Consider the following 23213-nt stretch of genomic DNA (forward strand, 5'->3'; position numbering starts at 1 on the left):
ATATTATAGTTATTTGCAATTGTATTTTCCTACTGTAGCTCTTGAAGAATATCTAGTGTTCTTAGAATCATAGAAAGTTTGGGGTTGGAAGGGACCTTAAAAGGTCATCTAATGCAACGTCTGAGTTTTTTAGTAAGAAAAATTCAGTTCATATAGGCACTGAAGATGTTTGGAAAAAAAGCATTCTGTAAAACTATAATATATTTTTATTGTGATTAGAAAATACAGGAAAAAGAGCAAGCAAAACAGGGTAAATGCTGCATATATCCACTGAAGTTATCTATATCACTCTAGTGTTCGGAAAGTCAATATAGGTAAACCTCAAGCAAGTCTCTCTGTCCTCCGAAGAAGTAAATGTCTTTCTATCCTCAGAAATTCTGAGCATAAAAGGATTGTAAGGCACAGTGATCAGGAAAAACAAGGGGCAGCATTCAGCTTAGAAGAGGTGAGTTTTCTCGACTTGCTCTAATAATATTGCAAGTAAGGATGATTACTGATGTTTGTTCAGTGTTTCTTCTCTAAAGCAGGTGCACCAGATGAATCAAAGAAAGAAAAGAACATTTGAATTCCTGTATTCGTAGTGGCTTGAATAATGCAGAAAATAAGTAGTTATTCTTTATGCTTATTTGCTTCTCTTTCTCTGCTTATGCAGGGGAAATGTAAAATGAATGCAAGGATCCTGTTCTTTGTCTCCTACCATACTCCCTGTTTGCAGTCTTTTCCTTCCCTCCAGGGCACCTCTATTAGGTGTTTCTACAGCTCTCACTCTCACAGATTCATCCTGGTAGTGTGAACAGCTGGATGGCAAATGCATTTCCCATTCTGCCTTTAGATGTTCCAAACCCTTTAAAAAATGAACAAAAGGAAAGAAGCTATTTTGCCAGATCAAGACCAGGGTCTCTTCCGCATCTCATGCTCATTTTTTTAATCTCATGTCTGTTGGTTACTCTGAAGTAGATCTGTCAGCCTTTCTTACAGGACCACTTGGCTTTATATAGTTAAATATGTATGAAAACAGAAACCGCAACATTATTCTTGTGCTTCCAGAACAAGTTTGCAGAAGGATATTCTTGGATGGCCTTCTGTCTGGATTTATCCACAAGCTCCCTTGTTGCTTCTAATCCTGATTTTATTTCTGCAAGATCCTGCTGTGACCAGTATAGAAGTTTTAAGCAGGTGCAGATGTGCTTCTCAGTGTCAGATACATGACCTCTCCAATTTCCTAACTCCTGATGGTGTATCCTAACTGTGTCACAAAGAAACACTGGCTTCTTGCTTTAAATTTAGATCTTCACTTCTGCAATCTGAATAAGAGAACTGCTTAGCCTGATTCTGGGTTTGTGAAGAGAAACAAGACTTGTTCCTCAAAAATTATTTCCTTTATATCCCTTTTAAAACTGTCATCCTCAAATACTTTTGTAATAACATGAGCAGCCGTAGTACATATACTGACTCTGCCTTTATCAAGGATGGAAACTGCAGTGACTCCTGAAGAAAAACATAATTCCAACAGTGATTATTCTTAAATCTCAACATCTTTCTTTTCCTTTAAAGACAATCCTTGTTTTAAGAATTTATTTTAAAATTTAATAACAGATTTTATACATCATAGTGTGTGCAAGTATTCCATTGGTGAGTAATGTTACAGCTGCTTTAACTGCAACTTACCTCCATTAACACTTAGTTTGCTGTCTTCTCCTGTCAGTGTTTCTTACTCATTCCTTCTCATTTTTATTCTCAGAAGATGCAAGATAGTAGGCTGAACATGAGCCAGCAGTGTGCCCAGGTGGCCAAGAAGGCCAATGGCATCCTGGCCTGGATCAAGAATAGCGTGGCCAGCAGGAGCAGGGAAGTCATTCTGCCTCTGTACTAAGCACTGGTTAGGCCACACCTTGAGTACTGTGTCCAGTTCTGGGGCCCTCAGTTTAGGAAAGATGTTGACTTGCTGCAACATGGCCAGAGAAGGGCAACAAAGATGAGGAGGGGTTTGGAACACAAACCCTATGAGGAGAGGCTGAGGGAGCTGGGGTTGCTTAGCCTGGACAAGAGGAGGCTCAGGGAAGACCTTATTGCTGTCTGAAGGGTGGTTGTAGCCAGGAGGGGGTTGGTCTCTTCTCCCAGGCAACCAGCACTAGAACAAGAGGACACAGTCTCAAGCTGTGCCAGGGGAGGTTTAGGCTGGATGTTAGGAAGAAGTTCTTCATAGAAAGAGTGATTTGCCATTGGAATGGGCTGCTCAGGGAGGTGGTGGAGTCACCATCACTGGAGGTGTTTAGGAAGAGACTGGATGGGGTGCTTGGTGCCATGGTTTAGTTGATTAGTTGGTGTTGGGTGATAGGTTGGACTCAATGATCGCGAAGGTCTGTTCCAACCTGGTCTATCCTATCCTATCCTATCCTATCCTATCCTATCCTATCCTATCCTATCCTATCCTATCCTATCCTATCCTATCCTATCCTATCCTATCCTATCCTATCCTATTTTTTTCCTTAGGCTCTTTAATATATGTGAAATGATGAACACTCAACATTATTTTTAGGATTATGTAGATGAAAAGGTGTGGTTTGAAGTTCTAATCAAGTAGAAGGATTATTTTTTCATTAATTCATTAGTAACTTAAAGGTATTTTCTTAAACTTCCCAAGACAAGCAGATGAAGAACTTTTTTAAAGTCATGCTTGAGCAGTGCATTCCTAATGTGATTCGGTTTACAAACATAATGTTGGCTGAGACATCCAGTAAACATGCTTAACATATCTGAGTCATTTGCCCAGGAGATTCTTAGCACAGTGTATCTGACTCAGTTTACTGGTAAATTGTTAGCATCAAGATTAAAAACCTCAAACATTGCAGGTGAAAGGTGCAGCTGGAGAGCTGACTTCTTTTCTCTGGAGAAGGCAGGTTGCCCCAGATCCATCTACATTTCTCCCATTGTGAAGCTGTAGACCTTGAGTCCTAAGCTCAGCAAGAGGTAGGAGCCAATTTCCCTCAAATATTTGACTTGGTTTTGGAAAGAATTAATTTGTTGTCAAAAAAATATTTAGTTTTAACATAGTAGTGGGAAACAGAAAGACAAAAGTTAAAACAACCTTCCCTCCCCCATTTCCCAGGCTTAATTTCATTCCACCCTGAACAGTGCAGTGGGGATGGGGGTTGCAGCCAGTCTATCACAGTTCTTCCCTGCTTTTCCTTCCTGCTCGCACTTTTCCTCTGCTCCAGAGTGAGCTCTCCAGAGGCTGCAGTCCTGCCAGGGGTCTCTCTCTCCTCCAGCTCCTTCACCGACTGCAGTGGGTATCTGCTCTGCCATGGCGTACTGTTTCCCTTCACCTTGGTGATCCATCTGTTCTTTCCTTTCTGTTCAGTCTTCATCTCTCCACCAAGCGTTTCCTGTCCTTTCCTTACATGTGTTTCTCCAGAGGTGCTGACGTGAGGCTGCTGGGTCAGCACTGCCCTGTGGTGGGTCAGCTGGAGCTGGCTGGAACTGGCTGTGTCTGGCACAGAGCAGCACCAGCCCCTTCTCACAGAGGTTGTCCTCACTGCCTCAGCCAGCACTGGGCCAGCAATACGTAGGCACAGGCTGGCGATGTTTTTTTTTTTACCAGTTCATATGTTAATAGCAAGCTTCATTTTTTTCAAAAGAGCCCCTAGCAAGCCAAGTGCGAAGTCCTAATACCTTTTTCTTTTCCAAAGGAGGGCTGAGTTTCCTGCTGTAAGAACTGTTTCAGCAGGGACAGGTAGCTCATGTTAAATTTAACTGTAACCTGCTAAATATATGCTAATGCTTAGCTTTCGATGTATGAGCATTCATGCCTCTTACCCATTGGTGCTAATTATCTAACATACATTACCATAACGCTGGAATTGTATGAGGTATGTTAGTGCTTCCTAAACTTTAATTCAGACAACTTTCCAGCTTATTCATTAGTAGGTAATTTTATAGCTCCCGGACACAGCTCATACAGTGTAACGTGGCTCCTTCAGTTTTCTCTACAAAAATGACAAGATGCAGGCCAGCTGGTTTCCCACTGCTTGCTCTGGTGAAATGATATTCCCATCACAACTCCCGCAGTAATCACTCCTACTAATCTTGCTCTCTTTCCTTCCCACATAGATTCTCCAGATCATTACACAGGTTAGCTCTCCCCTGCCTGCCCACCAGTCACAGGATTCAAACAACGAGGCTCACATTATGCTGAGAATAAATGGAGATAAACAGCAAACCCGAGGAGACAAATAAGACAAATACCTTGAAAAGGAACCAGTAAGTGAAATGGGATGTGACAGGCTCAGGAAGATGAGAGGGAATGATTTCCTGGAATGCAGCAGCAATTTTGTGCCAGCAGCAATGCGCTAGCTGTACTTGACCTTCAGTAACCTTTATCCCTGCCTCCTCCTGCTGCTCCTACAGCTTCTCAGCCTGATTCTCCTCCTTTGCTGCTGCTCTTGTGTTTTTCCTGGTCAGATACTTTACCCAAGTGGTACAGGCACTGTGTTCTGAAATCAGTCTCTTCCTGTAAAGGTTCTGCAATCTGTGTATTTCCCCACACCTCCCTGGAGTAGGATGCAGCCTGCAGCCTCTGTGGTGGCATGCAGAGGAAAGTACTGTGTGTGTCTTCTTGACAGCTTTGACCTGACATTGTCACACATGGAAATTAATGTCCAGCATTAACAGAAAAATCCCTTGGGGAAAATTACTCAGAAATTTTCTTCAGACCATCCAAAGAGACGTTCTTTGCTGGTTTTGGCTGGGAATTTTGTGGCAAAATGGCTTTTCCCCTGGAAGGTGTCAATTCCTTGAAATTAAAGCATTTAAAAGGAAAGAATAGATGGCAGTATCTGCTTGGAAGATGCTTTCTAGGATTTAAGCTTTTGACAGGTCTGAAATGAGACAGAAATTAGATGTCTTTTAGAAACTGAAATACAACTGAAATATTTTAAATTATAAAAGTGGAGAGTTTCTACTGACATGATTTGCTGTGCATGACTCTCATGGCATTTTACAATTTTACCTCTGTCTTGGGTCAGAGTTGGGACGGGGGGAGGAAATAGGGAAGATAATTGAGAGGACATGACTTTGACCCTCACCCTGGTCTTGTTCTTCATTTGAAGGGAAATAGTCAAAAGCAAAGGATTTGCTATGTAATATGAAGCTGTTGTCAAGCAAAATTTGTTATCAGAGATCATCAGCAACTTTGGAAGGGAGTATCCCCAGTCCACCGATGCTCAAAGTATTTAAAGAAAGAAGGTTGGTTTTGTGTTTAAGCTTGTATCAAGATATCAGTTCCTTTTGGCAATGCATAGAGACCAACGGCAATAACATCAAATACCTCTGTGAGTACTTCATTACATACTTGATTCAGTGTATTACATCTCCTAATCCTGTTCCTGACATATCACCATAACCATGTTGTTTGGTCTCAGTATGCTCTTGCTTGCCCTCACGCAGTGTAATATCAAAACACTTTCTGTTACTAAGAGCAATTGTGTGTGAATGTTATCTTTGTGTATGAAGCACTCCCCTCTGTCTTCTCAGCCTGTCAAGAAAAGAGTTTGATTATTTTGTAGAATTTTGCTTTGTTTGAAGAAATTATTGAGAGATGTTCAGCTGGAAAGATGAGGTTTGCACTGAAGTTTGCAAGTGAGTTTATTTTTCTCTCCTCAGGGAAGAAAGTCTGTAGTCCACATCCAGCTCTTACAAAAGTCATCTCCTCCTCTCAGGAGCATCTTGCCTGTTTGCTGGCAGATTCACTATTTGGAGGAATGCAGTTGTCAAGGGAGGCTGTGGTCAAAGAAAAGGAAGGAGATCTCACAGGTTGGTGAAGCAAGTCCTGCAACGGACTTTGAATTTCAGGGTAGCAACCTTGAACTCGTCTCTGCTCTGCAGGGAGCCCACATAGCAAGCCAGAGCACTAGGGTGAAGTGTTTGCTGTGACCTGCGTTGCTGACCAGATGAACTGTTATGTATAGCAATACTTGGTACTTTTTTTAGGATATATAACTTCACTTCTAGATCTGAGTTGAAGTGACATAAATGCTATGTAGTTTGCCGTTTTATCAGACGTCTTCTTTTACTGAAGGTATTTGGTGGCTTTCCCCCCTTATTTCTTTTACCTTCATTGAACTGCAAGAAATTTTTGTATGCCACTAATGGACAAATTTCTCCAAGCTGGTGCAAAATAGTTCATTTATATCAGAGAAGTCCAAAATAGTCTTTTTAAGTGTCTTAAAGTGATGCATAGTCCAGTAATCCTATATTTCTAGATATGTTCAAATGAGGCCATGCTTCAGTGCTTCATGGCTCCGGCCAAAGGTCCCCAAAAACCTGCAATGTCATGATGCAAAGTGCTGATGTGATACAAGCTCATTCCACTCTCTTCAAGAATCATTGATAGGTTGTTTACATTGGCAAGTGTTAGACTAGAACCGATATAATCTTTTCTCTCCAACCTAATGTCAGCTCAATCAGTGTGTCTTCATCTCTGTGTTGCAGGCTTTGGTGAGCTGCACAAAGAAATTATTTACCTACCCTAGTCTGGTGTGAATATTCCCTGCTGGCGAGTGCTGAAGAGCAATGACATGACATTAGTGACCAAGGATGGAACCACAGCCTAGGTACTCATAAGAGGCTCACCAATTGTGATTTTGTGGCTTGCCTTACAGTATCAGCATTTTCCTTAAAGCTTCAGCTTGTGCTTAAAAAATATAAAATGGAACCATGGGCTTAGGCTGAGAAAAAATATTCCTAATTCTCAGAAGGAGGATAAAAAGCCAAAGATCACTCTATAGTGTTTTGTGGTATTTAACTAACCACCTCCTGAATTTTTTTGTATGCTTGGCTTGTGATTTTTGAACTCCTGGGGTTAGAGGTCGTGGGATAGACAGTAAACGGCAATCGACACCAACTTGCAAAATCCCACAAAACCCTACCAGAGTCGCACTTTTGCTGATGCCAAATAAATTGTATAAAACGTTTTCAAAGGGAGTCAGCAACTAATTATTTTGCATTTATGTATGTAGCTGTAGAATTCAATGAGACATCAACTTCTAAAATTAAATATTAAAAAAAAAAACTATTGCAGAGAGCTCATCAACAGCAGAGAAGTTATTTGCAGTATTCTTTGCGCAGAATATATGTACATTATCTTCACCTACTGTGGCATATCTTCTGCCATGCTTGTTATGTGGCTCTAGACTCCCATTAACTGAATCCCTGGTGGAAAGCCGTTTCCCTACATTATATTGTAATGCTCTTGTTAATGATAAATTGATGAAGAGCTGCTTTTTTAGATTAGGTGAGTGGTCCTTTGATAATGGGGTTGGAATCAGGCCAGAGGTTTTATACTACTTTGCCTGGAGGGTGAGAACCAACTAAAATATTCTTTTCTTGTGTTCTGCTAGAAAATGAGACAGTCAAAGAATTCCAGCTTTTAATTTTAAGAGAGCAGTTCAGCACTAGTTTACATGGTGGGTATTTTTAGACTTTGTCTTTTTCTTGCCCCATATTTCTAATAAATTATTAAAGAAAAGTACTTCTCGTGTAATTAGAGAGCCAAGCACCTTTTAAAACAAGATCAACTTCTGTGTTTGAATTGACTGGTTTCATTTTCTATGGCAAAAGATCATAAGGAAAATACTTTTGCATGTTTCAAAGTTAAGATCAATTGTTATCCTTTTCCAGTTTCAAATGCACTGGATTAGCACTTTGGCTGTCACATAAAACTGTTAGAATATTTATGGGCTTCATTTTTGTATAAAAACAGATGTTTCCTATTATTCCTTTCTTTGGGCAAGGAACGTGCAATGTATTCTTACACCCATGGATATTTTGTGCTATAAGCATTAATATAAATGAAATTAAGTGAAAGTAAAATATATTTTTAGGTGGCACGCATTCTCGGCTCTGGTCTTTCTTAGTTCTGTACCTTGCCCTTTGGGAAAAAAATCATGGAGTGTGCATGCTCATCTCTTCTGATCACAATTTGACAAGGTCATACCTTGGTAGGGTTGGGCTGCTTATTATTATCTTGATGTTGCTTTAAAGTTTAGTCGTATATAGAAGAAAAGAGAGGGGACAGTGGAATTTTAATACACCAAATAGATGTAGGAATCTCATTACTTTTTGCTGACTAGAGGTGACTCCATATTGCTTAATTAAGGACAATGCCTAATGGAAATACATGGCATTTAAGTGGATAAGAGAATGGAGAAGACAATCTTAAAGTGTAATTAGAGGGAAGTAGTTTTAGGTTAGGGTGAAAAAATGGAAGTCTGGATTTTGATTTTGTCATGTTTGAATTTAGCTGTTTGGTTTCGTCCTCTTTGCAAAACAAAGATACAAATCAACAACCAAGCAAAAAGTACCCTATAAAGGAACAAATATGTAGCTCATTTTGGAATTATGAGTTTCATACTTCTATTACCCAGAGTTCTGAATAAAAGAAAAAGAGAATTCTTTCCTGTTGAAGAATTTCTTCAACCTTTTAGAGGAGAGTGGACCTAATCTTACCATAGGAGAGATTCACATATCCCTTGTCTTCTGCTTTCCAGCAACCGTTTGTTGTGGTAAGCAGGAGGAAAATTTGTCTCCATGTTAAAATTTCTGTGCTTCAACTAGGTTCATGTTTCGCCTTCAATTCATACCCTTGCTAACACATTGCCATTTAAGTGTCAAATCTTCTGCAGAGACATTCATTTCCAGATCAGAGGGAACTGCCTGGGATTCTAGAACCATGTGGTAAATCCCATCACCACCTGGTCTTATAGGAGTCATTTACTCAGGTGTTCTTGTGCAAAGACAAAGAGCATGTCAGTCTTCCACCCTAACTGAGGGAGAGTCAGTGACCATAGAATTATGTGATTGCTGTCAGGGCAAGGAGTAAAAGGTGAAGGTGCTGGGGCTGTTGTACTATTCCACCCCTCCCCTCACCCCCCATGGATTCAGGACTATGGTCACAGTGTGGAGGGTTGCCTCTTGAGGCCATTGTATCCCCTGGCAAAAAGAAGATGTGTTGGTAAAAGAGGGATCTATGTGTTTTAGTTGTGCCACTTTTGTTCAGTTTGCCTCTTATAGACATGCTTTGGTACAGCTTTCACCAAACTGCTTTGTCAAGGACATGATCTCTGTGTTGCAACCAGGGATGAACACCAAGATGTGTCTTCAGTTTAAAAACCATTTTAAAAACCCTGTTTGGAATTCATGAGTATGTAGTGTCTGCATACATAAAGGCTTTCTTCACCTGAGAGTTTGCCTTATAGGACAACAGTGCCTCCGCCCCTGCAGGGGAAAGGGTGCAGAAATCTAAATATTATGTTTAAAATTTTCCTGGTTGTAAAGAGCTGGAGCCAAAATAGCTAAAAGACAGCTTTCTTAAGCTGATATTTGTTTCAACCTGTGAAAAGAACAGTGACTGAGTGCTTGTTAAAGGTATATCTTCTTTTAAGTTATATGGAGAGAGGTGTCAACTATTTACCATAAATATATTTATACATTTGAATATATAAATGATACTGTTACTTACTTTTAGTAGGTTTCCTACTGACAGGTATGCTCAGAAAACATCTTTCACTAAACCTGAAATGTTGATATAAATATCTAAAGAAAAATACTAATCACAGAATACATTGAACAGACTTACTGATCTTGTATACCTGGAAAAAGATTTTCAAACAGACTTTGTCAGCTCAGCCTTGGCATTCCTTGTCAAACAAAAGCATGCCTAAAGACACATTTCAAAAGCAGACAATGCAGCACTTGCTAACCTGCAGAAAATCGAAAAGGATCAGGGAGGCAGAGAACAAACAGAATAGGTAAGCAATAAGAAATGGAACACAGTTCTAAAGAGCTGTTTCAGAGAGCCAAATATGTTTAAAGAAGCCTACATCAATAATTAAACATCAGTAAGTAAAATTCCAGTATACTTTTTTGCCAGTATTGTTTTAAGTTTTGTAATCTAGAAATGAAATTATTGGTTCAGTATCAGTAAGAAAACATAACTAGTGTTAGGGGATGAAGAAGTGAATGACTGGAAGAGAATGAGAAGGGAGTGTTTTTAGTGCAGATGCTAGTCTGAAATGTTAACTTTTCATAGTAGAAAGTCCGCACTTCAGTATTTGTCCACTTCAGTCAGCTGAAAATTTGGGTCATGCAGCTGTTATCTGAATTGACAGCAGCTATCTGATTAAAAGTAAAATGCTCTTTAGAAAGAAAAAAATAGAGAGGGAGAAAGAGAGAGGAAAAAAGGCTGTGCTGTGTCACATTCACGCCACTCATGTTGCTTACGTTGTGTCACTCTGTACAATGATTTGATGCTACATAACACAACATGACATGAGTCACAGTTCACTGCTATCCACATTACACTCAGGTAGTTTGGCATAGCTCTAACTTTTGCTTTATTCTCATTTCCTATTCAGTGCACTCCACTTAGACCGGTTGGTTAATGCAGACAATTGCTACACACTCAAAACTAGAGTTCCCTACCCAAATACATTTTTCATTGGATATTAAAGTGGAAACTTCAGTGGATATCTTTTGCACATCCATATGCAGCTCCTTTGCTCAACATAGGAAGGGCATTAATAGCAACTTATGTCTGAAAGGGAGGAACTAAGGGGAAATTCCCACAGAAAATACAGCTGGTGTCTGTGGCAATGACTTTCTGAGTTGGAGAAATGCTCTATAAATGGAAAACAATTGGACTCCTTTTCTGCCACCAGAGACATTCCCAAAGCAAACCCTCATATTAACCTCCCAGCCTCCCCTTCAATTTCAATTTGAATTGAATACCTTTCTGTTTCAGAAGGATGTGCAATATAATTCCAGATCTGAATTTATGAGCAGCCTGTAGCAGGCTGAGCCAAAACTCCACATCTCTGAATGCTCAGGACATGGACAATTAAACATCTTTTCAGACATTTGCACTTTGGGGCTACCTGTCTTAATTAGATATTTCCCAAAAAGAATAGTCTATTTTCTTCATGATCACCCACTTCAGACAACGAGCATCAGCCCCAGAGCACAGTTAAATTACACTGTTGCTTCCTGTAATGAACTCTTGCCTGCCTGTCATAGTGTCTGATATATCTTACCTTTGTTCTAAACAGAGGTAGAGAGGAGCTTTGATGAGATTATGTTTTTTTATTGACCTCATCCTTAAGTTCTAGATCCACTTAGCACCTCCAAAGAAGTGATAAGTGGTTTAGCTTTTTTGGGGACAAATTGGTTCTATTAACTCCAAGTGCCAAATTTACCAAAACTCATTAGCTTTATGATTCACTAGGGTGCTCTTGCACTTGGCTAGACCCCAAAAAACACATTTGTGTACAAATGTTCCTATTACAGGGTGTGAGACTTATTAAGGGGATACCATATGCACCAGTTCATTCTCCTCTTTCTAACGAAGTTGAGAACTGACCAGATTTTGAAGGGTTAAAGCTATTCTAGTATGATAAGACCTGAGACCACAGCAATCAAGTGATTGCACAATCTCATCTACTCACTTTCCCCTTTCCTGTGGCTACTACTTGAAGCTAATATTCCTTCCTCTACATTGAAGAAACAAACAAAAACAGCAGAACAATTTAGTTACGGACTTGGTTTCTGCTGTGAAGTTTAATTTTGTTGGAAAACAAAAGTGCTCACTCACTCTGTTCCCTTTTGAAGAAGCTTTAATTCACAAACTGTTCCTGCCCCACAACTTGTTGCTCATGCTTTGATGGATTAGATTCTTCATGAGTGAATAAAACCAGTATCTGATACTGTGATAAATGTGACTTATTTTTGTGTATTGAAGAGGTATTTGTGTAGTTACATCACAGATCCAGAAGAAAAGCAATGGGTGATGTGAAAAATGCTGGTGTTATTTTCTATCTTCTTATCTCTTGTTGGTAGAGGGAAGGCTGTGGTTTCCCTTTTACACTGCTGTTCTGAATATCGTTGGTACCTTCCATCTAAAGAGCAGGGACAGAGCAACCCCTGACAAGCACTCCCAGTCATGAAGATTCCTTATGCTAATGACACTGAGCAATGGGGAAGGTGTGTCTGCAAGCCAAGATAAAGCATCTTTTCCTTAATCCAAGGAGCAGGCAGGCAAACCCTCTTTCTAATGCATCTAGGGAGGCAGTGGTAGTGATGACTGTGGCAGTTGGGATGTTGACAGTCTTGTCCACTACAGGCTTCCTGTGTGGCCTTTCACTGGTCGTTTAGGGCCCAACTGCAGTGGCACACTGTGGTGCAACTCATGCCCCAGTCCTGCACCTGAATTCAATATTCCTTATTGTTCACCGACCCATCCTGTCCAAGCATTTTTCCTGCTGTGGACTGGGGAGGAAATCTTCCCGTTTCCTCTTTGATATTTCTAGTGCTCTGTGTCAAAAGGCTTTTACTTCTGCTTCTTAACTCAGTAACTGGAGTTTTACCTCTATGCTTCCCTTCCCCTGTTCTCTAAGCACTTTGGCTATTAATTGAGGTTTCTAGTGTAGTAAGCTGAAGTTTTTCACTGCATAAATGATTCATCCAAATAAAGTGAAGTTATTGAGCAAAAGTTAAATTGGGCTTTAATTTGCCTCAGGTCTCTTTTGAGCCATCTCATTGGTTGCTTCTTGTTGTGGAAATGTTTCTGTCTTTGAACATGGTTTTCTTTAAAACACTATTTGCAAGAAAATGGAAAGAGAGCAAATTTTGTTGTTTGGGCATCCTGACAGCTAGTTCCAGGTCCAGAAGATGTCTGACTTCTGAGGAGTCTGATTGCTTCAGAAATATCCCTTCTATCTTTATTTAGATATAATGTCTGAAGGAAAACATGGAAAGAGTCTGGGTGAACAGCTGTGGCAAAATCTTGGTTCTTTAATTTTCTCTAGTACCCATGCTTTGTTCCTGTGGCTGGAGGGATGAACATGGTTTATTTCATTTTGCAAATGCTTGTGTTTTTAATGGTTTTCTCATTGGCCTTTGAAAAAGGTAAGATGGCCTTTTCCCCTATCTCCAAAATCCTAGCGAAATTTGCAAGGGAGAACCCTGTAAGGTGCAGGTATGAAATGTGCTGCAAAATGAGATGCAATGTCAAGAGGAAAATAGTTACAGGTATAGAGATCGCTCCCATATTAATGTTGACAGGCTTGTGTGAGCACACGCAGTTTCAACACTGTGAGGCAGCTGCTTTTCATGGTGTGGTGTGTCATTATGGAGATACATGCACGCTGTTGCTTCAATACCCTGTCACCTTTGCTTGAAGATTAAGGTCGTATTATATGCCAGATAATACTGTATTCATCACTTAATATTTTAGACAGTTAAAATATTTAGTTAAGTAACAGTGTGTTGGGGTGGGTGTATGTATGTGTATGTGTGGGCATAAATAAGTATAAATAAACAAGTATTAATTGTGCAATAGCACTGAATAATTTATCCAGACCAGATGAATTATTTTCAGCCTTTTAGTCTTGAAAATTTCAAACTGAATTTCTCAAGTTCATTTACAATATTCTTTTTCAATAGGCACATTGCAGGGATGGTAACTGTGGTGTCTCAGGGTGTCAAGGATATGATGGCTGAAGAGCTTGCCCATTTTCCCCACTTAGAACAGCTAATCTAATGAAAGATTGTACTTCTGTCTGCAAAATGTACTTGTTTTCTAATTAATAAACTTAATTTATGTAGGTCCTTATTTCTGATGGAAGTGGTACAAATGTTTAAGAACAAATTAATACAGAGCCTGGAGGACCAGTGAGTACAAAAAAGCTCAACTCTCAAAGTGAGATCAAGTGGAAAAGAAAGGATGGAATGATTGGAGAAAATATGACATGAGTAGCAATAAGAGTATCAACATAAAATGATTTAGAATGTCATTGCACAGTAAGATTTGTCCAAGACATTGCAGTAGCACCAGAGCACAGATAAGATCTTGCAGTAAACATTTTTTCTATACATTCTCACTGTAATCAGAGATTCACATCAGGGTATAGTAACCCTTTGATTTGATTTACCCCTTTGCTTCAGTGCTTGCCTTAGGCCGCACCAGATCCATCTGGCTACCTGTCTTGCTTTTGCCACCCCTGTCATAAGGACTCTTGCCAACTGCTTGTCTCTCAACATGCTGCGTTTACTACCCCTGAAAGCAGTGCCTTCTGCTAGTCGTAAAAGGAGAGCACTGAGGAGCACTGAACTGGCAGATTGACAAATAAGCTGAGACTGACCCAGGGCTGGCACCCTCCAGAACTGGCTTATATTTTTGTGTTGGGTATGATCATCTCTAAATGTGGCCCTGATTCCAGCTGTCATTTTAGGTCAGATGCATAATATCAGTTTACAGAACAAGTGTAGTTAAAGGACCCTCATCTATCATAGCCATATGGAGGAAGAAGCTGCAAACAAACAAAATAGGTATCAGCAGTGCTTGGGACATGTTGTGGCTTTCAGCATGGGAAGCTGAGCAGTGGCACTAATTAAAATGGTAAACTGGACTACAACAGTCATCTGTGAAATTACTGTATTCTGGAGAAGTTAATCTGAATACCCTGTCAGCATAAAGATAGAGAAATTATCTTCACCAGCATAACTTGTGATATATTTGCAAGGTAAGTAACAGAACTCAAAGCATCTACCAAACATCACACTGAGCATACCTTCCATACAGGGTGCTTGAACACCTTCTCTTTATCAAGAATTAGCACTGATCTTGTAAGCAAGATGTCCTTTCTGTAAGTAGACTGATGCTAGACAAGGCAAGAACTAAATAATGTATTCCTTTTTGACATCACCTTAAAATAGGTTGAAATTACTCTCTTAACAAATGAAGCGGAAATTCTTCTTTTTTCTCCTCCATGTATCTCATTCAGGTCTTTGTTTTTGTGGAGCTTCCCCAGAACAGTGGACTCCTGCTGGACAGATCCATGCTTCCCTTGGTAAGAGGAAATGGATGTCGCATCTTCTCTGCTTGGATCAGTCCCTCTTTTTCCACAGATTTTTTTTTTGCCTGTAATTTGCCACATATTGCTGGAGTACTCTTCAAACACATCCTGCCCTCCTCATCTGGAAAATGCTGTGCTTACCCTCCAAAATATCCTGAGATAGCTTCTGCTGGACTTTCCATGAATAAGAACACAGGGAGGTGAGATAACTCACTTTACCTCTCCCATGCAACATGGATTCTTATTAGGAAACTGCATAAAAGCTTTGGTCTGTGGCTGCACAAGTGTCTCCTATAGGCTTGTGTCTTCTGCAGTCAGCTGTGTGTCCAGGTCTCTCAGGCTAGGATTGGGTGGTGGTTACTTATCTCACTCCTTATGAGTGTACTACTTGTCATATTTTTTTCAATAGTGAATGGTTAAATCCTGAGAAAATAAGACAATTTTGAAAGACAGTAATTACATATTTGTTCTAAGGCTCATAAGGATTGGTGCCTGCCCTTGGGTTTTGCATGAGAGATTTTAGACCATTCTCCTGCTGTCTTTTCTCTTTTCCCCAGAAAGCTATTTCAGTGCCTGCAGCTCTGCTACAGTCAGGTAGTGATTAGAATATATTGTCAAATCTTTTAGCTTTTTTTCCTTCCTTCTCTTTTTATTGTTGTGTCACACAGCTCACCTGCCAACTTTTTTTCTTGTTAATTCAACTCTTCTTATCTGCTTCTGTTTCTACACTTACTTGTGGGGAGATGAGGTGACTGGGATTGAATAGGAGCTAGCAGCGGTAGTTGAAGCAAGATGAAAATGAACGTTATTTTCAAATCCTAAGCAGGGCTGCAGAGGCTAATAATTACATTAAAAAGGCCCTCTGCAGGTAGGTGCAAATAGGCTAGTCTAAACAAGTGCCACTATTTTAATGTGGGCTGTTCAAGACGATGTCATTACCTGACTAGACTGCCACCTTTCACCTCCAGCCATTGTGCTCTGTTAGATCTCACTAACAGGGAGAGTGAAGAACTTGTTTGCAGGGGATTTGTTGTCTCACGCTCAGAGGCAGCTGAGAGACTTGCCAAATGACAGGAAGACGCTTATATTCACAAGGTGTGATTGCCTAAGTGTTTGACTGTGTCTAATTAGTTTGCCTTTGCTGGCTGGTAGCTCCACAGTCAGAAGCAGATTGACTCTGCAGGCTTTAAGCAAAGAGGTCTGATTGGTGTTATTATCATTTGTTTATTTAACCCTCCTACTAGCCATGAAATATTCCCTGCAGTATGGCCTTTTCCTCTGTCTTTAAAAAAGGCATTTTTATGGCACGTATTATGATGAGTAACAATTTCTCCCATGGTCTCTCCACAACTTCTAGTTACATTGTAATTAGATTTCTTTTAAACATCTTCAGAGCAGGCATTAGTATTAGCTTTCTGAGCTCTGAAGTATGAGCAATATGTTATTACTTTCAGAAGCAGATAATGTTAGCTTATTTTTATCATAAATCACAGCAATTCTGTCTTTGTGTGTGAGTACCTGTTTGGCCAAGCTTCTGTGGGGACAAAGAATCAAAATGCTAATCTTTTTTTCTTAACAAGTGTCTCCTATAATCACCTGAAGAAGAGACAAGACCAGAAAAAATAATTAAAGAGGTAACCGACATGTAAAATTAAGAAGAGTACTCTGAGTGTGCAAACACAAACACAGCTGTCTTGCTCAATGTTGTTCTGTTGGCTGTAATTCAGGGATGCAATTCTACTGTGTTTGTTTTAGGGAATTCCCCATCATATGATTTTCAGGGCATGAGGCCAAATTCTTAGCAAAAAAAAAAAAAAAGTTCAAAAAGGTAATTCCAAGAGGATGAATGAGAGTGGGTTTTTTGGTTGGTTGATTGGTTGTAGTTTTTCCTGTGGGAGAATTCCTTTGCGTTCTTCCTGAGATGTGCTTACAGGCAACTGTTTAACTGTGCCCCAGAAATGCTTTGGGTTTAGAAGAGTTTGGTGTTCTTGCCAAATGTTCCTCCCAAAGAAAAGGTTAGTATACAAGGGTCTCTGGGGTTGTCTGAGTTGACTTTGGCTAACACCTGTTCTCTTTCAGAGCTTTGGATGTTACCACTCTGGAATGTGCAAAACCAATATAGGTATACCAACGTATATCTCCTTGTTCAAAGGGTGGCTTACATTTCTGTCTCTTCTGCTTGTTCCTTTCTGAATTCTGTTCGGGCTCCATAATAAGGATCTCAACAGTGGCTAAGAACTTGCTTTGGTTTTGAGTACCATTTTTTTCCTTTTAGCTGTCGAATAGTCTGGATCTTTTAGCATTTCTTAAAGGTAAATTATCCTAGGACTGTGTCAAATTATAGAAGCAATCCAATGCATATAACCAAAAGAATAGGTCGTTATCCTATCACTGAATGGATAATCAGATTAAACATGCTTGTGCAGACATAGCTTTCTCTATTCTCTTATTCTGAAAACTTCCAAATAATAAACCCCATCTTAGCATCTCATTATATGATGGAAGTTTCATAAACAACTGACATTATTATATCCACAGGCGTTATCCTGAATCAGTCAAAACACAACAGAGCACGGAACAAAAATTCTGACTCAGATCTGTAGACCACATTTGAAGGCAGCCCCTCTGTCATATGCATCCCTTTTCTCTTGGGGAATGTGAGACGCAAAAGGAAGCTGCATGTCTAGGGCATAGTGTGTGAGTTTGTGATTTGGCTGAGAGATGTGCCATCACATCTCTAGCCAGATGCATTCAACTGGCTGATGATCTCAGCAGGTCCAGACAAACAGTCTGTTGTACCAAATGTCAGGTAACTTAGCCTAATATTTAGGGATAAATGATTTAGGAAAACTAGCAACAATCTTAAATACTAATTTTAATAACGAATTTAAAGATTTTATTTCTTTGTAGGCTGGACAAATCTTCTTTCTTAACAAAGCCTTCCATCAGCCTTCTGCCAGAATTCTGCCTGCCCCAGCCATCCACAAAATTTTCATGGAGTAGTTTCAAGACTACTTTTCAGCAAGAAGAATCAGTTTTTATTTCTGCTTTGGGACTCCTCCAGAGCTTGCATGATCTGGGACAAGAAGGTGCAGAAAAGGAGCCAATCACTGTCCTTGATTTTGCTGTCACTATGGAATGGCTTTCAGCTAGCTTGTTCTGTGAAACAGAAATCACAAAGTTGCTCCTTGAATTCCCATGTGATAACACAGCATGTTGCTGTGTACCACTAGGCCAGACTTGACTAAACTTGTATAATTGTAGTACCATGTAGCTTATTCTAAGTCTCAAAATTCTCAACAGCAGAGAGGCTGAGATCTCTAAACCACTATTAAAAGATAGCAGTAGAAGAAGGTATAACCTATCAAGTTACTAGATTAAAAATAAAACAAATGGATATTTTCTAGAGCTCTTACTAATTGTCACTTCTCTGCAGTGTTACACAACTCCCATGTGCAAATGGACTTACTGGCACGTTTCTGTGTACATACCAGTGCCCTGGCTCTACTAAACCCCCTTATCTTAGCTTCACTAATGTGCCATGTCAAATTAGTGTGATGAAACAAATTCTAATTACACTGAAAGATCACTTAGAGCATTAGCACTGCTGCTATGGTCTGTTCTTGTGCTGTCTTATTTGCATACTAATCCAATGTGCCTAGGTAGATGACAAAGTGAAATGTCTTCTAACATATTTACAGGCTTTTCCTGGGAAGGTGCTGACTCAGCCTTGACAGATAGTCCCACAGGCAGAAAGCTGGAAGGAAGAAATATGAATTGCATTGTTCAACTTAAGGGAGGGTGCTGTTTTTCTCCATTGTCTTCCCAGCTTGTTCGTTTGATCTATCGGGAAAACAGAAATAATTTCTTTCGTTTTAAAGATAAGGCAAATAATGACATCAAGGATCAAAAAAAATATATCACCCCCTGATATTTGAATGTATAGCATCAAAACACCAAAAAACATAGAAAAATGTACAATATAAAAGGTAGAATTAAAAACAAACAAAATCTTTAAATATGTCCTGAAAAAGAACAGTTGAACAGAATTCCTAATAGTAGGAATCAGTCATAGAATACCAGATTGGAAGTGACCTCTAGACCACTTAACTAGTCCTTAATACATCCTTTTCTTTAGGAAATGGCTGTGGGAAACTGTGTTGAAGGCCTTGGAGAAATCCAGGTAGGCGCTGCTTGCCCCACATCAACCTAGCAAGTTACTTTGTCATAGAAGGTCATCAGGTTTGTCAAGCACAATTTGCCCATAGTGAATCCCTGCTGGCTTTTCCCAGTCATGTCCGTCTGACTTGTGATAGCCCCCAGGAGGATTTGTTCCATAACTTTTCCAAGAATTGGAAACTGATTAGCCTATAATTTCCTGGATCCTCCTTTGATCACTTCTTGTAGGTGAGGGCAATGTTAGGCTTCTACCAGTCTTCTGGGACATCCTCGAATCACTATGACTTGTCAAAGGTTATGCAGAGCAGCCTCACAGCCATCTCTCATAACACCATTGTGTGGAAAATGTCTGGGCACATTGATTTGTAGGAGTCAAGCTCTTTAAGTAGTTCACATACCAATTCTTCCTTCACTGATGGTGGGCCTGTGTTCACATTGACCTGAATTTTTATTTCCAAAGTCTGGGACCCAATAGTGCTAGTAATGACAGAGGTGAAGAAGGTGTTGAGAACCTCTGCCTTTTCAGCATTGTTTGTGACTAATTCACCTCTTCTGTTTAACAGCGGCCAGTATTTTTGTTCAATTTCTTCTTCTTGTTTAAGTACCTGAACAGCCCTTTTTTTGTAGCTTTTGACATATCTGGCCAATTTCAGTCTTTGCATGCCCTGGCAATGTCCTTGTAGTTCTCAGTGGGGATTAGTCTGTGTACTTTGCGAAAAATCATGTTGGAAGTTACAGAACAAAAGCGTGGATTAATGTATTTGTAAGTTCTTCCTTCTGTCTCAATGTGTTCAATGAGTTCATGCTTATAAATTAATAAGTTGTTGTTTGTTTTCTTCCTGACCAAAAATACTGATTTGTAGGTATGCCAGGCTGAAGAATTTATCTGCATCTAGCTGCTCTAAATGTGTATTTACTCATGGAGAATGAAAAAAGGAACTATTGCAAAATTTAGGGCTGGAATATGGAAGAAGCCAAAAATATGACTCTTGGAATTTGATTTCCTTTGGAAACACAAACCCCAGTTTTGCTTAAAATTTTAAAGCGTGGGATTGAGATACAGAATTCTGAAAAGAAGAGAAAGGCAATACCTTACCATTTGTGAGTGGGCCTGCTAAAATAATTTTCCCACTCATCTTCACACGTGAATGAGTCCTTGCCCTTTTTTATCATACTGCCATGCACAGGCCTTGTCTGGAGATTGTCATGGGAGTTAGCAGGACTATTCTTTGCTCTGGTCCTAATCATAAGCAGCAAATTCAAAGAGGAGTCTTGGCTTAGTTGAGATCTTAATTATTTGGTTACAAAAAAAAAATAATCTGCAATCCTTGTTCCACCAAGGTTCATGACAGCCAAGTTTAATGTGGAGCACAGCTAGAATGGGTGGAGATCATTTCCTGTCTTGGTCACCCTGGAAAACACTGGAGGTGAAATGAGCTGACTAGGAGGATAAATATACACCTGGTATGAATAGGTGTGTATTTATCCCATGTGCTGTACACAGTCTGCAGTGTGCATGCTTAATAGTTTCATAGTTTCATAGTTTCATTCAGGGTTGGAAGGGACCACAAGGATCATCTAGTTCCAACCCCCCTGCCATGGGCAGGGACACCCCACACTAGATCAGGCTGCCCAGAGCCTCATCCAGCCTGCTCTTAAACACCCCCAGGGACGGGGCCTCGACCACCTCCCTGGACAACACATTCCAGGGTTTCACCACTCTCATGGTGAAGAACCTCCTCCTCACATCTAGCCTGAATCTCCCCACCTCCAGCTTCATTCCATTCCCCCTAGTCCTATCACTACCTGATATCCTGAGAAGTCCTTCCCCAGCCTTCCTGTAGGCCCCCTTCAGATACTGGAAGGCCACAATTAGGTCACCTCGGAGCCTTCTCTTCTGCAGACTGAACAGCCCCAACTCCTTCAGTCTAGGCTTATCGCTTTTTCCATACAAATGTTTATTGGACTAGAACAGGCGAGAGCTGCTTATGTTTGTACCTGCAGAGAAAGCATTATTTATTTGTGTGTAAGCATGTCACATAACGTACACAGCAAAAGAAAGACTTCACAGTAGAAAAGTCATGACATTTATTACAATTCAATAAAAATATCACATAAATATTCATACACTAGAAAGTTAACCCAGTGCCACGGTGCTCCGGTAGAAGAAGGGCATTTTTACTATCATAATGCTACAGAGGACATTGGTCATAGGTGAGTAGTTGAGTCTGCAGATAACTGAGGGAATTTTTGATGTGATTATGTAGTAGATGTATAGCAGATGACCTGTGTGTTGGATCACAAAATGCACTGGCAAACTGGGACACATAACATAGAAATTGTATTATATTTTCATTCTATTTTTTCATTTTTTTTCATGAAATGCTAATTTTGCTACAGATCCATTATTTATGAAACTGAAGGCTTTTTTCCCCCTCAATGCCAGAGGGATTTTACATGTGTAAGCCCCATTTAGTGTTAATGGCTGATACCAGTATAGAAGCTCCATTCGCTTGGAGAATGTCTAGCACACCTAATTAGCTAATACTGAATCACTTGCATAGATAATATTTCCTGTACACTGGGGTACACTGGTTAAAAGTGCAGTCCAACAAACAGACTCCAAGATTGCCTGTCTAGCTGAAATACTCCACAGGAAAATTGACTTTATTGTCTGAATGTAGATTGTTCATTTCCTTTCTTCAAGAGCAGCATGGCTGGGGTGGTTCAATAGCTTTAGACCTATTTGTTATATTTTCACAGCAAAGCAGCAGCTCATACGTGGCACCCTAGAGTCCATACCTGGGCTTTCTGTAAGTGGGAAAGAGCAGCCCCTTGGTGGACCAGCACCAGAATCTCTCCATTGCCTTCACCGAGCAGTTGGCTTTATGTCCTAATTGCCACTCTAAAGACTATAAAAATCTATCTGGTTTTGGGAAAAGTATGGCTCTTATTGCCAATGTTTTCTAAATTATCAATGTATTTTACCACCAAGGACTAGTTAGATACCTACAGCAATGTTGTACTTTTATATAAAATCCTGTAAGATTTTTCTCTCAGGGATGAAGGCACAGCCTTACTTTCTTTGTTTTAAAGCAGCTTCCCTGATGCCATCATATCTATTTTTTTCCCTCTTTCTGAGGAGGAAGTACTATCCTAGTCAAAAACAGGCTAACTAAAGAGCTGTCACTGTAGATACAGCACTGTAGGTCAGCCAAAGAAAGAGCTGGCTTCAAACACAGTGACAGAAGACAGTTGTGAAACAGGACAACATTCAACTTTCCTTTTCCCAGATTGTGCTCTTTGCAGAACTCTAAGGGGATGCAGACTTTCGCTAATAAGATTACATAATTACAGATTACACAATAGCTACTAAGGTGTGAAAGTAGGTAGATGAGGATCTTATTTTCACACATGAAGTGGAGGAGGAAGAAAAAAAGTACAAGGTGTTTAAACCTGATACATTTAAAAAACATCATGTGTGTATTTCCAAGGCACTAAGTACCGGGATAGTAAATATGGGCTTGTGTAAGGAGGGCAAATTTAAATCTTTTGGAACTTTACTTGAAGTTTGGGCCACTACTTAACTTCATCTCTAAGTCCTCTCTCTCAATAGATTTACAATATCAAAGTTATGCTGTAATTGGTACCACACTGACACATAATGTAAAGTGTTACCTACATTTAAAACTTGAAAATAGTATTTGAATTCCATATTCACAGGTAATAAGAGTTCGCCATCATGGTGGGGAAAATGAGTTTCAGAATGACAGCTCCTAACCTAGATTTTTTTTTTTTTTTCTTTCCAGTTCAGTTCATATGGTTTTCTCAATATGGCCATTATGCTGCAGTGCTTATTCAGGCAAAACCCTCCCTGAAGCTGTGAATATCAACACAATGATAGCCATTGGGAAAGGCTTATTGTTATAAATAATATGTTTGGGTTTTAGTATCCACATTTCCCAGTGCAAGCTGTATCAGAAATGCTGCAGTAGTCCTCACTAATACCAGCAGAGCTGATATGTCTGTAGTTCTGCATAAAATATTTAATTTAAAGATAACAATATTTGGCATTTTGACCTTCTCCTTTCCAAGGATTTCAGAACACTTCCCAAAGGTTTGTCTATC

The 23213-nt window shown here is 39.8% G+C and overlaps 1 long non-coding RNA gene across 2 annotated transcripts; it reads left to right on the forward strand.

Annotated features, from left to right (window-relative positions):
- Positions 1-358: 358 nt before the first annotated feature.
- On the forward strand, positions 359-7029 carry LOC137442167 (uncharacterized). Of its 2 annotated transcripts, none has more exons than XR_010987600.1 (5): positions 359-445; positions 4111-4260; positions 5109-5330; positions 5662-5811; positions 6490-7029. It is a non-coding gene; the product is annotated as an uncharacterized lncRNA (long non-coding RNA). The 2 variants fall into 2 exon arrangements; XR_010987599.1 differs by lacking the exon at positions 359-445 and adding an exon at positions 2914-2970.
- The last annotated feature ends 16184 nt before the right edge of the window (positions 7030-23213 follow it).

Source organism: Melanerpes formicivorus, unplaced genomic scaffold (assembly GCF_026170545.1).
Source record: "Melanerpes formicivorus ecotype bairdi unplaced genomic scaffold, bMelFor1.0.p_v2 SCAF_7, whole genome shotgun sequence".
In the NCBI taxonomy this organism is placed as follows: domain Eukaryota; kingdom Metazoa; phylum Chordata; class Aves; order Piciformes; family Picidae; genus Melanerpes; species Melanerpes formicivorus.